Raw genomic sequence first — 14,842 nt, forward strand, 5'->3', positions numbered from 1 at the left:
ATTTTAAATTTTTGTTGCCAAGTAAATTGCTTGAATGAAAGAATTACAAGCAAATCCTTTCCCCATCTTTTTGCCATGTACAAAATTCTATTTTAAAAAATAAAAAACAAATCTAAGCAAAAAAAACTTATTACTTTCTTAAATTAAGTGATTTTATTTGATAATATTAGAAATTTTGTCAAATTTATTGATTATTTTATTTTTTTTAGCAAACAAAACTAAGCTAGTTATAATTAATAACTAATAAAGTTATTACATTTGTTAAAAAAATTTAACTTATTTATGTATAAAATTTTAAGTAATAAAATAATTTGAGAGTGACTTAATTTTTTTTTTTAAAAAAAGTTAAGGGAACCAATTTAGAATGGCCTTAATCCATTTTTACCTCAAAAAATTATCAATGTTCAGAGAGTCAATTCCACCACATTCAGACGAACAGATTTAAACCAAATTGGAACAAAAGATAAAGTTTAAAATATAAAGAGTATAACAATGTATTATTACATATAAATGCACACTTTGTTTTTAAGAATAAATTTTGAATAGTTAACATTTATTTATTTTAAATAGCTTTCTAGGCACTAGCAAATGTGAATATTCGCTTTGCTGGGGCTAGCACCTTTTGCTCCAATGGCCTACAATTCATGCAACGCAAAATTTAATAATTTTTAGTTAGTGCCTGATTTTGAGGCTGTTTTTATAGAATTTAATTGATGCAATATATGATATGTACTGATATGATACACACAATAATTTCATAGAGTATAGTAATTAAATATAATTGTGCTTGTGATATAAGTGTTTTATATAAATGAAGTACAAAAGATTTGCATATAATAAACAATTAGAATATATATATATATAGAGAGAGAGAGAGAGAAAGAGAGAGACCGGCTACTATACTCCAACGAGTATAAGTTCCTTCCTATTCATAAATTTTTGACCTTAGATCTACTACAATAAATAACTATTAGTGCCTAGTTTTATACATCGGTAAATGCTCCGCATAATCTCGCACTATGACACTAAAATTTGTAGCTATCATTACTTCTTTTATTTAAAGAATCGCACGATCTCCTACTATGACACTAAAATTTGTAGCTGTCATTTTTTTCTTTTATTTAAAGAATCTCATGATGTGATTCTTTCTGTATATATATGTATATCTGTTAGATTAGTGCCGCCACCAGAAAACGAAAGATTTTTCCACTGAGTGAGTAAATGCTTGGTCTAGTAATTATTATTATGTACACTAAAGAGAAGTTGATAAATTATTATTATTATTATTATTTAACACATAGAACACATCTGTTAGTAATTTAGCTTTTCATTTATTTCTAATATGTACTTTGAATATCATATTTTAATGTAACTTATCGATTAATCAATTTTTAGTTATATTGCAAGGGTTTTCACTTTTTTTAGTTTTTCTGTAGGCCCTGATCTTAGGAACCCTCTTAATTAGGAAATGACACTTTAGGATCACCCAAATATTCGGGGGCTCTAACTCCATTTTCATTTTGAAACGCTATAAGAAAAGTTTAGATTCTTGATCTTTAAAATATTATTTCTGAAAAGGCTATAAGAAAAGTTTACATTCTTTTTTTTTTTGAGAGAGAGATAGATAGCATACTACCCGCTTCGTTTATTTCATTTAGAAATAAACTTAGCTAGAAATGTAAATCAATTAGGATTCGAGCTCGGGACCTCGAGTACCAACCACCAAATCATTTACCACTTGCTCTAGAAACAGTCAGTAAAATTTCAGATTCTTGATTTTTAAAATATCGTTTCTGAATAATAATTAACTGTACTCTAAAAAGTGATTGGTGCATACGAGTTATTTTTATTAATATTCTTTGTTAAGTGCTAATTAATCAACTGCGTTTGTTTTCAGCTAAGTCTCACCAACATGTTAGTCGACAAAAGCGTGCATGCGCTCACACACAAAAAGCAATAGTGGATTTTAAAGAGAGATATTAGATCGGATTCCATTAAAGTGGTAAGATCTAGTTAATTTGTATATACTTGCATGATGCTTAATTAGGCTAAATTACAAAAATTCTTCTTGCACTTTAGTCTATATCCTAATTGCTTTTCTATGTAATATTCTTTGAGAAATATGAACATCACTCGTCAAGTCAAATTGAAAGATTGGTTCCACTACATGTATCTTTTCTTAATATAGTTTTGTAGACATTTAAGACATGTTTGATAGGTTAGATCTCTAGTATGCATGCCTAAGTGTGTGAGTTAATTACATCAACTCTACTTTGACATTCCACCTTTTCACCGAGCGTTCCTAGCGCAAGTAGCAAAGGGTTTGATGATTGATATCCGAGGTCCCAAATTCGAATCCTAGTTGATTTACATTTCCAGCTAAGTTTATTTCTAAATAAAATAAACAAAACGGGTAGCATGCTATCTATCTCTAAAAAAAAAAAAGAAAAAAAAAAAGACATTTCACCTTTTCGAAAGTCATTGGGCTCGGATAAAACTGATATACGCCCTTAGCCCTTCTATTTGGAAAAGTATTTTCATGTAATAAATATTCCATATAGAATATGCTTTAGTTGGTTCGGATATAAATAATAACGGTTTATTTTCAAAATAGATATAAATACAGATATAAATAGAAACTAAATTAATTTTATATTTGAATGAAAATTTTATATTATTTGGGAATACAATAAATGGTGTTTGAATGGTTAGATTGGAGTGAGAAATAAAAGTTATAATTTAAAATTAAAAATATTTTATCTAATTAATTAATATCAAAATATTAGTTAAAAATAATTTAACAAATTAAAAAAAAAAATTATCATCATGAAAAGAAATTTTGAGAAAATATGTATTTACTAAGGTATGAAGCGTCCTATTCAGAAAACACCCTAAGAATAAGGCTGAGTTTCGGTTGGTTCGGTTCGGCTTTTGGGAGATTGCTTTCAAAACCGAACCAAATCAAATTAGAAACATCAATTGAATCGGAACAATACGATCAGTTCCGTTTGATTTATTCGATTTTAAATTTTTTGAAGTTAAATTTGTTAAACCACTAAAAAAAGGTATAATCAAACTCTCCAATTATTTAATTGTAATCTAAGATTAATGTCATTAAATTATTTTAAAAAATTTTTAGTTCTGGTTTTTTTTTTCAATTTACAACTTATTATATCAAACCAAAGTGAATTATGTGTAAAATGAACTGAACCAATCAAAATTCATCAATTTGATTTGGTAATTTAATCNTGAACCAAACACCTCCATAGAGTTTTATCTAAGCTAAGAAAATACAAAGGAAAATTTCCTCCTTTTCATTTTGTGCCAGGTGGGTTAGTTTAGTACTTGGAGATGGTTTTTGCGTGTAATATTCCTAATGCGCCTAACACAGGATAGCTACTTCCATTATTGAAGGGAAACTTTACTCTATACCCTCCAGAAAATATATATTTACTCAGACACCTCAATAAAAATTGAAATACTATAAGTAAACCTTCAAATGAGAGAAACTTTCAAAAACAACCTTCAAACCAACTCTCATCCGGCTAACATAAATGGTCAGTAAATTCCAATTTTACTTCTGTTATTATTATTATCCCCCTAAATGGTTTATTGATTGTAAATCACCTATAATTTCATAATACTATTCTATGTTGCTTATTTTATTTTTTTCATAAAATTTTGTTGTTGCATAGAATTATAGCAGAGTGGTATACTTTACAAACCACAAAAGAGTAAAGTAACTTATTTTATTAACCATGCGGTAGCATTTTACCGCCTTATAGTTTACAAAATATTAATATTTTGGTATCTTATTTGATGACAGTGAATTTATCGTAAAACAAACACAAAACTATAAAGTTGCAGAAAAATAATTTCAAAATAAAGATGGCAAAGTACAAATGTGCTAAACAACATAGTGGCTAACAATATTTTACATTAAATACTAGGATTCTTTATTTGAATATTATTAGTGAGGAGCAATTTCTAAGTTCTATTTGTTCTCAATGTCATCATGTTAAAGTGCTCTTCCTGGAACGCTCTTCTCTGATGCGCCATTACACCCTCGCTACCCCTGTCCTCTCTCACCTTGTCACTTCCTTCCCCTTAAGTTTTTTTAAAATTTTACCTCCTGTCGTCGGTTTAATCGGAGGCCTTAGCTGCTTCTTCTATTCTGTAAAGCTCAGTTCATTTTCCTTAATGAATAAAGCAGATAGCGTGCTACCTTTTTTCTCAAAAAAAAAGTGCTCTTCTAAAAAATTTCCAAAGTTATGGATAAAATGGATATTTTCACTATTTTTATAATGACATATCTAGAGTAGGCATCACACAAAGAGACTAAAGTTAACAGTGGGGTCCATTTTGAAACATAGTAAGCAATTGAGGGGGTATTTATAATTTAACCAGATTTAAAGGGTTATTTACAATTAGAAGGTATGAATGAAATTAATTCTACATAGAAACACATTTTTCTTTCTTTTTTTTATTCCTTTCTTGATTTTCTGAGTCATTTTAAACATTTATGCCAACTTATTTCCTAATTATAGGCCAAAAAAAGACACTAATTAAAGGTTAGAAAACAACATAAATCTATTTATATTAGGCAACTAAGGCGTCTCACATGGAGTATAAGGTTCTGAATTCGCTATTCAGATTATGTCAAAAAAAATTAATACAAAAAATTTTGTTGCCATTATTTAAATATAAAATTATTATATCATCTCTGATCAGACCTTTTTATCATCTTATATTGTATATAATTATTGTAAAGAAAGCATTTTTGGCATTAGGAGTCTATGAGCAAGTTCAATTTTTTTTTTTTTAAAAAAAAGTTTAGAAAAACAGTCCAGCCAAATATATTATTTACAATCAAGAAATCTGGATTAGGGATATATCTTATATATAATATATTGCTATCTTTCTTATTTCAAAAATTAGGAATATTTACAGCATAATTAATTGTACCATTTTCATGACTTTTCTATGTTGAATTGATTTAGATCTGTACAATAAAATTTTTTGAACAAGAAATAAGTTTTTCAGCTTGTTTAACCAATTTTTATGTTCAATTTGAAGTAGATTCGGTTCAATATTCTTTTTTTTTCCTGTATAAATGAATATTTTTACTTGAAATTATTTAAATTCCTTGGATTTAAATGAAGGCAATTGATAAACCATTGTTAAGAATATGTTAAGAATAGTAGCCCCATATTGAATACAAATTAAAATTTTGGCATGCATTTCTATGCATTTGTGTTTGAACCGAGCCATTTAACATAATTTCAGAGTTAATTGGTTCCGTTTTAACTAGGTTTCGTGCGATTACCATTTGGTTTTATTCGGTCCTTCATCCCATCTTATTCAAATTTTATCTGGCCAGTGATGTATGATTTATGAGCTTTTCTAAGAACTCGAAAACAAAACTCACTTTGCTTGCTTAAACTTTCAAAAGTATTTTTTTAAAAAAGAGAGAGATAGTAAGCTATCTGTCTCTTTTATTTTTAAAAAACAAATTTAGTTGAAAATGTAAATCAATTAGAATTCAATTTTAGAATCTCGGATATCAATCAACAAGCTTTTTGCCACTTGTATTAAAAACAAATAGTAACTTTCGAAAGTTGACTGACCAAACCACTAGTCGTCTAATGGTTAGGTGTCAGGGTGCCGACGACACGGACGGATGCCAAACCCGGATTCAATTTATATATATATATATAACGATCAGTAACTTTCGAAAGTTGACTGACCATACCACTGGTCGTCTAATGGTTAGGTGTCAGGGTGCCGACAACACGAACGGATGCCAAACCCGGATTCAATATATATATATATATATAGTTGGACTGGGCTACTATTAGTAGCAAAAAATTCTATTATTGCTACCAATTTTTTAGCCTTTGGATCAACTCTTTTCATTATTTTTAACCATTGAATTAAATACTATAACCCAGTGAGGACCACTCAACCCTAGGGGACCACTCAACTCTAACCGACTAATATCATCCTGATCCTATAATTTTTTATCCAAGGGTTAAAAACTTGATAGCAAAAAGAGCGTTTTATTATTAACAGTATTCCAGCCTAATTCTATATATATATATATATATATATATATATATAGAGAGAGAGAGAAGAAGAGAGAAAGAGAGAGAAGAGGGAGAGTGTCGCATGCTTATAGAACACCGACTATAGCAGACGGAGCCTTCCGTGCTTCCAGTTCGTTTTCGATGTTGCGACTTTCGAATCGTCGATCGGCCCCGTTAAACTTGATCTAGAATATTTGAAGTACCTAGAAAATAAATTTTATGATTTTTCGATATCATTTGCCTAGTGATCGAAGGGACTCAAAATTAATAATTTTAATGGCCGTGGTGAGCCGGTTGCAAGTTTAACGGTGTAGAAATATCCAAATCGCATGAAATTTTGATAGAAAATTCTTTATATGATATAAAACAAGATCAATAACTTTGATTTAAAATTTTAATGTCATATCATCATATTTTATAAAATTTTTATTTTCAACCGTTGATTTTGAGCCACTTCGATCACTAGGCAAATGATATCGAAAAATCGTAAAATTTATTTTCTAGATTCTTCAAATACTCAAGATTAAGTCTAACAGAGCCGATCGTCGATTCGAAAGTCCGAACATCAAAAACAAAGTGGAAGCACGAAGCGCTCCGTACTTCCATAAGCATACCAGACGCACTATCTATACTATATATAAAAGCGTATAGGAATTCCGACAATGACAGACGGAATCCAAAAAGGAATAAAATAATATTACCAACGAATGGTTATGATTAATATGTTAAAAATATCTCAAATAAAAACAAACGATTATGATTAATCTGTAAAAAAAAATAATATTCCCTACGAATGGCTATGATTAATTTGTTAAAAATATCTCAAATCAATAAGAACGGTTATGATCAATCTATTAAATCTCTACTATATAAAAATCTATTCTCTACAAATGCTTATGATCAATTTGTTAAAAAAAAAAATCTCAAATAAGAACAGTTATGATCAATTTATTAAAAAATAGCATTCCTATCCATCTATAAATTCAATCCTACGAACGATTATAATCAATTTGTTCCTGGAACTGTTTACGTCAATTTGTAAAAAAAATCATTCCTATTTATACGATTTTACATTAAAATTTGGACGTATAAATTATGAATTAAAATTTAATTTGATATCAAATTTAAATTGACAATTATTTTTTATTACAGTGGAATCAATCCGTAATTATAAATTTAAATAAATATCAAAATTAAAATTTTGATGCTTTTTAGTTATAAACACATATTTAAATTTAATTCGATAAAAATCAAAAAAGTATATTAAAAATGTTTGATGTATATAAAAACAAAGAACACATAGATATGTAAAATTTCTAATAAAATATAATAATTATTAATTTATAATTAAGTTTTATATATAATTTTTATTTATATAACTGTACACTTATATTGCGTTTAAATCTTTATATAATTAATTGTTACGTGATTTGCACGTACATTCAACATAGTATTATTATATTAAATATATATATATATATATACAACCGAGAGAGAGAGAAGAGAGAGCAGAGAAGAGAGAGAGAGACCTAAGAGATGACGAGGGACGAAGAGAGAGGAGGTTGAGTATCAATACTAATCATAGCACAACGGGCATCCGTTGTCACACCCCATTCTATTATTCGCATGATGGAGCCTCCAAATGACGATTCGCACCGGTTAAATAGAATCTATAACTACCTTGAATGGTGTTAAAATTCCAATTTATAACATTTTCGTCAAATATTGCTCTTATCCACGCGAGTGGACACAAAAATGACGCACTGAAAATGAATTCTTGAATAAAATGAGATAGAGATCTGAATCAAATCAAGTAGTATAGATCTGTGTTTTAAATTAGTTTAAAGAATTTATCTAAACAAAAATTCACATTATTTGAATATCTTTACGCGCGTAAAACGAGAAAAACGCCTCATATTATCGACATTAAAATTACAAATTTTAAACCTTTGATTATTAGGCACTAATGATGATCGAAAGATTTGAAATTTGATTTGCTAAACACTTCAAGTGGTATAGATCATGTTTAACGTACCGATATCGCATTTGGAGTGCTCTATCATCAAACTAAATGGTGCAACGATGCCAATTGCTATTGATAATATTCTAGCATCAACTATATATATAACTATATATATATATATATATATATATATATATATACACTAGTTGAGTGTATGTACAAATGTACGTAACAATTATTTTAATATATTTTAAATAAATAAAAAATTACAAATCATACTTATTCAAAAATTTAAAATAAAATATTTTGTAAATTTATATGTTATATTAGAAAATATCTACAATATGTTCTTTTTTTTTATACATTAAATATTTATATATATATTTTTTATTTATAATAAATTTAATTTATTTCAAAATTTAAAATTTAAATAAGTGTTTTAAACTAAAAGTATCAAAATTTAATTGACATTTTTTTTTATATTAAAATTTAATTTTGATCCATTATATAATTAATTTAATTTTGATATCAAAAATTAAAAATTTAATTTAATTCTTGATTTAAACTCAAATTAAAATTTTAATGTAATATAAATGGATAGATTTGATATCAAAAATTAAAAATTTAATTTAATTCATAATTTAAACTCAAATTTAAATTTTAATGTAAAATAAATGGATAGATTTGATATCAAAAATTAAAAATTTAATTTAATTCATAATTTAAACTCAAATTTAAATTTTAATATAAAATAGATGGACAGAAGTGCTATTTTTTAACAAATTGATTATAACCGTTAATTTTTATTTCAAATATTTTTAACTAATTGATCATAATTGTTTACAAATTAATCATTAATTTGTACATCATATTAATTCAAAAAAATAATTTACAAATTTATCAACTAATCTATTTTTTAAATTATTTCTTTCATAATATGTTGATAGTCCCAAAATTTAAAATTTAAAATTAATTTTATATTTTGAATTGAAATATAAATTTACAATAAATATTGTGACAAGAATTTTGGATAAACATAAATTTTTTTCTATTTTAGAGATAAAAAGAAATTAAACAAATTTTGAATTAAAATATAGATTCACAGTAGATATTTTTTGGTTGCAAAAATTTGGATAAGTGTTTTTTGTTTTTAGTTTAGAGATAAAGAGAAATTAAAAGGTTGTTTCATTACGTTATTTATTTTATATAAGGAAAGAAGAATCATTTTTTTTTTCCGCTTGGATTTATTGATAGATCAAAATTTGAAATACGTGATTTATATATAGTATAGATAGTGTAGATATTATATTATAGATAGAGATAAAAAAAATTAACTAAATTTTAAATTAAAATATAGATTCATAATAGATATTCTTCGGTTGGCAAAAATTTGGATAAGAATAAATTATTTTTTATTGTAGAAATAAAGAGGAATTAAAATTTTGCTTAATTCTGTTATTTATTTTACGTAAGGAAACAGAAATCAATTTTTTTTCTAAGTCCCGCCGAAAAATGGGTCTATCGACAGACCCAAATTTGAATATACGTGCTTTTATATATAGTATAGATATACACTAAAGTCCGTGGAGTTAGGTTCGTATGTTGCCACGTGTCTTTCGATTATTTACGGTGCACCTGGTGCACCGTAGACCGTAGCGTTAGGTTAATATGCTGTGATATTTAGTCGGGCCACCTTCTGTGCACCTGCTGCACAATAGACTGCATGTGTCTTAGGGTTGCTTTTGGTGCTCCTGATGCACCATGGACCATTGATTGTGGATACATATATGGTCCATAGGGGGATTTTTGGTGCATTTGTTCTTTGCATATTTGTTGACATGAAAAGAGAGTTTGGAGGGTTCTCAAAATGACGTCCCCAAAACTCTCTCCTTCTCTTTCCCGCTTTGACAGCTATACTGTTTTTTGACACTTGGATTTTTTTTTCGCCACTTGCAGGTTTTTTATGTTGACACCTGCAAGTTTATTTCCCTACATGGCTTAGTTTCAAATTTTTAACTTCTTTTGGTAAAACAAAAAATAGAAAAATTATCATTTGTATTCACCTATATATATGATAACTAGCTTTTCACCCGTGCGATGCACGGCTAATATAATAATATAAAATAATAAAAGTTATTACGTGATGATAAAAAAAATATTCTAATTAATATTATATTTTTTTAACAAATAAAAAAATATACTATCAATCTTAATTATAGTACATATTAAAGTACACAAGCTAGAGAAAAAAAATTTTGGACCAAAGTAAATACTCAAGTAAAATGCAAAATTCAACCCTGCTCTATTATCTATGAATTGATGTGCAAAATAATTTACATTTACATATTGGTGTGCAAAACAAAATGATAACTAAAATTGATATGAAAAATTACAAATGACATTAATATTTAAGTTTATAATGAGATTAACTAAACTTTCATATTTGACACAAATTAGAGTAGGCACACGTATATTATTTCCCTACTGTCACTTTTAAGATTCAAAAATATATAGATGTTGGTGTTCAAGATAATATAAAGAAAAAAATTTGCATAAAGATAGAAATTACAGGGTGACAGTAGGAAATAATGTGTTCTATTTTAAAACATTAACATTTAAGAGCTAAGAAAATACAGGAATGACATGAGTTTTAAATTTTTCCTCTTTCCAAAAATGTCTCTATCTTTTTTACTAATATTTAAAAAATTCTAATTTTATTCCTAAAGTAGTAATATTCGCACAACATAATATATGTGATTTGAAATATCCCTAAAGAATTTAATATTATAATATATAAATTTTATTTCCTAATTTATTATAATATGGACTATGAAATAATAATAAAAATAAAAGTTATAATTTTTTCCTATAATAAATTATTCCATATACTAATTCCTAATTAATAATTATTCTATATACTAATTTCCTAAAAAATTATATTAATAGGAATAAAATTAGTAAAATATGGAAATAATAATATGGAATAATTATTAATTAGGAAAAATCTATAACTTTTATTTTTATATTATTCCATATTCCATTTTATAATTAATTAGAAATAAAATTAATATATTATAATTAGTATAATAATAATATGGAATAATTATTAATTAGGAAAAATCTATAACATTTATTTTATTATTATTCCATATTCCATTTCTATATAGATTTTTCTATATAGAATAATAATAAAGAATTATTATTTCCTAATTTTTATAGTAAATAGAAATAGATTTTTTTAGAAATTTATTACTATAATAATTCGAAAAATCTATTTCCTATAATATGGACTATAGAAAAATAATAAAAATAAAAGTTATAGATTTTTCCTAATTAATAATTATTCATATACTAATTTAATAATTTATATTTGAGGATGACACGTGGCAAGCACAGAGTGCCACGTGTTATTTTATACTAATTTCCATATGCTAATTATTTCATATACTAATTTCCTAATTAATAATTATTTTCTAATCTATTTACTATATACTACATTTGAAGATGACACGTGGCAAGCCTAGAAGGTGCCACGTGTCAGTTTTATACGAAGTGATCACCCAGGGTTCTACTTAGTATATAGTAAATAGAATGATTTTCACCATTTTACAGTAGTTCTTCTTTCAATCCTCATCAGGTATATTCTTCTTTGAAAATTTATTCTTTTTTATATGCATTTAATTGATTTATATCTTTTAGTTCGTGACATTTGTAAATTTAACGATTGTATATAGTGAAAACTATTGTTAAGTAAAATAAATTATTCATTACAATCATTTTCGAATTCGTTGTCCAAAACATAACTAATTATTTTGATACTCTTTTTCTTTTTATTTTTGTCTCCGCAAGGCTGTAACTAAAAACCTACAAATCAAGTAACTACTTTTTACGTAATATTTCAATTCTCGATATTATTTGCATGGTCGACAGAAAACGATCTCAATAGATGTAGAAGAATAATTTAAAAAATAAAAAACGAGGATATGTATTTTTTGACAAACTAGCCTAAAATAAGCGTATTACAAATTTTTCCTTTTTTCTTCAGAAAATATTGAAAGTTTACAAACCCCAAGAATTTAAATAAAAACTATCAAATACCTAAAGTAAAATCTGTAATAAAATTTTATATTGTGAAATCAGATGTTAATACAAATATATATATTTAATGTATATTGTAGTATCCTAATATATATATTATATATATATAATATATATATATATATATATATATATATATATATATTATATATATATATAATATATATATATATATTAGTATGCCACGTGCTCCCTTCCCCATGCATGCTGATTTAACGAGGATGTCACGACCACCACCTCCTTAATTAACTTTCATTGTCTCTCTCTCTCTAGCCGGTTGGAGCAAGGAAGGAGCTCGTGTGGAGCTTTCCGTCATTGACGTCACGCCGCGGACCGTCGAGCATACGAGCATCACCGTAGTTTCACGAGGAGCGGCGAGAAGTGTTTCTGTCGTTCTCGACGCGTGCCGAATTGGAGTCGCTGTTAGAGAATTTCGGTAGTTCGACCGTCGGGTGTTTCGGCTCTTTCCGCGCAGAGCATCGGACAGTGACGCGATCTTGATTCATTGGCAACGAGACTTCGAGACGAATCCATAGGATCTTTACTCGCCCGATTTGGAAAGGTTTGCTCTGTCAAATTCCTTTTACTGAGTTGTTGTTTGCCGAGCAGACTCTTAAGTGCTGATTGCTGATTTCCAGCATGACCCCCGTTTTTACCTATTCTCTGATGTAGGAATGTCCAAACGCGACGAAATTGGCGTGCTAGATTCGGACTTCGAACGAAGATCTGAGCCCAGAGATCGCCGATTTTGGAGCCAGCTTTGCCCTGTCGAACCCTATTTACTAGGCTGCCTGCTTTGCCGAGCAATTTCAGAGATGCTGTTTCGCATGTTCCAGCTGTCGACGTTTCGTATTCTGCGCCGTTCTCTCGTAGGAGCGTCGGAATTCAGCGAAAACCTGGAACCATTGATTCGTGACTTTGAGACGAAGCTTCAGAACCTTGTTTGCTGAATTTGGATAAGTCTAGCTTGTCGAATTTAACGCTTCTTCGCTGCTGTTTTCCTGGGCAGATTTCGTGATTTTGAGGTAATTGGTTTACTTCTTCCATCAGAAACGGGGACTTCGACGGACCAGCGAGGGATCATTTTGGATCCGGCCACTTTTCTTCCCTGCCAGGAGTGCGTGAGAGGTGGGGGTTCATCGATTTTTGCCTCTAAGTACATATTTAGTCGACTATATGCTTTGTTCGTTAACACTAAATGAGGTACTCAAAATTCATGATAGTATATTTAAAAACCTGAATTGGGAGCATGCTTATGTGAGTGATGATAATTGATAGGGGGTGTGGACTTGGTTGACTTAGGAGAAAACCTGCGATTTGGACCTGTCACCAGTTTTAACTACCTGAGTTAGCTCTAGGAGCCGTTAAAATATGACTGTCGCAGTTTTTCTCGAGACAGTTACTCCAGGTAGTTTAGATATGTATTTACACTCTGCCTGTTTCGCCGAGTGGATTTTTACAGGGTCGTTCAGGTGTGTTCGACTGTTCGGTGCCGTAGAGTTCGGTGGACCCGTTATGCCTTTTTGGCTTAGATTGTGCGAGGGCACGTTACCTTGTTGGTTGTTAGACCAGTTTGAGTCGAATTACTTGACTTTGGCGTAGTGTGGAGCCTGATTGAGTTCGACAGAGCATACGCCTGCAGTACTCGGTGGTAGGCCCACGAGTTGCCACTCCGGATCAGCTTTGCTTTGCGTTGGTGTCCTACATGCCAGTTGACTTACTACTCCTCCACGGACCAGTTAGTGTGGATAGAGCTGGATAGTCGCAATTGGGCAGGGACGGGTGTGTTCACAGTCCCAGGGACGGGTATGTCTACAGTCCCGATTGGATTCGGTCAGATTGGACATTTCTTACAGTTGGTTAGCGTAGAGCCTGATAGTGTAGTGGTTGATAGCGGTAGAGTGTACCTCCTGCTTTTCCTTCTATCCTTACTCCCTTCTGTAGACTTAGTGGGTGACCGATGTCGTTTTGGGCGGTACCCACTGAGGACTACCTATTTTTACAGTAGTTCTCACGCCCAGTTGTTACTTGTGTTTTCCAGAGCCACAGGTGTCGGCTGCTGTATCTGCCGCCGACCAGGATCGAGGCAAGGGCATTGCGAGCTAGAGCCCTACCCGACAGTCAGAGCTAGAGGCTTTCCCCTACTGCAGGTAGTTGTTGTTTGGGAGTTTTTGTACATAGTTGTTTAACTCGCCAGTGCGAGTAGCCTTGTATTTTGGATTCTAGCTATGTATATGAAACTCAGTTATTTAGTTTTTTTTAGCAACTCTATGCTACTGTTTGTAGTATCGTATTTCTATTGGTACTTTGATGCTTCGTATACAGGGGAAATTCCTTTGTATACGGCGGATTTGTCGGCGTGCCCGGGGAACGAGATATCCGGGGCGTGACATATATATTTAATAGAATACTATATTTTATAATATAATTAACGATATACCTATTGTATCCGCGGCAAAGCACAAGTACATCGCTAGTATATATATATATGATCAGAATCAAAGGGATAAAAAAATAAAATAAAATTGATACTGATACGTCTCTCACTCGATCTCTATCACTCTGTCAGTATTCCTCAGCTCTTCCTATATATATATATAGAGCGGGACTGCTGTGCTCTCAGGAGCACGGAGGCATCCGTGCTCCTGAGCCGTTTTCAATGATGGAATTTCCGAACCAACGATCGGCTCCGTTA

Source organism: Ananas comosus, linkage group 2, assembly GCF_001540865.1.
Source record: "Ananas comosus cultivar F153 linkage group 2, ASM154086v1, whole genome shotgun sequence".
NCBI lineage: Eukaryota > Viridiplantae > Streptophyta > Magnoliopsida > Poales > Bromeliaceae > Ananas > Ananas comosus.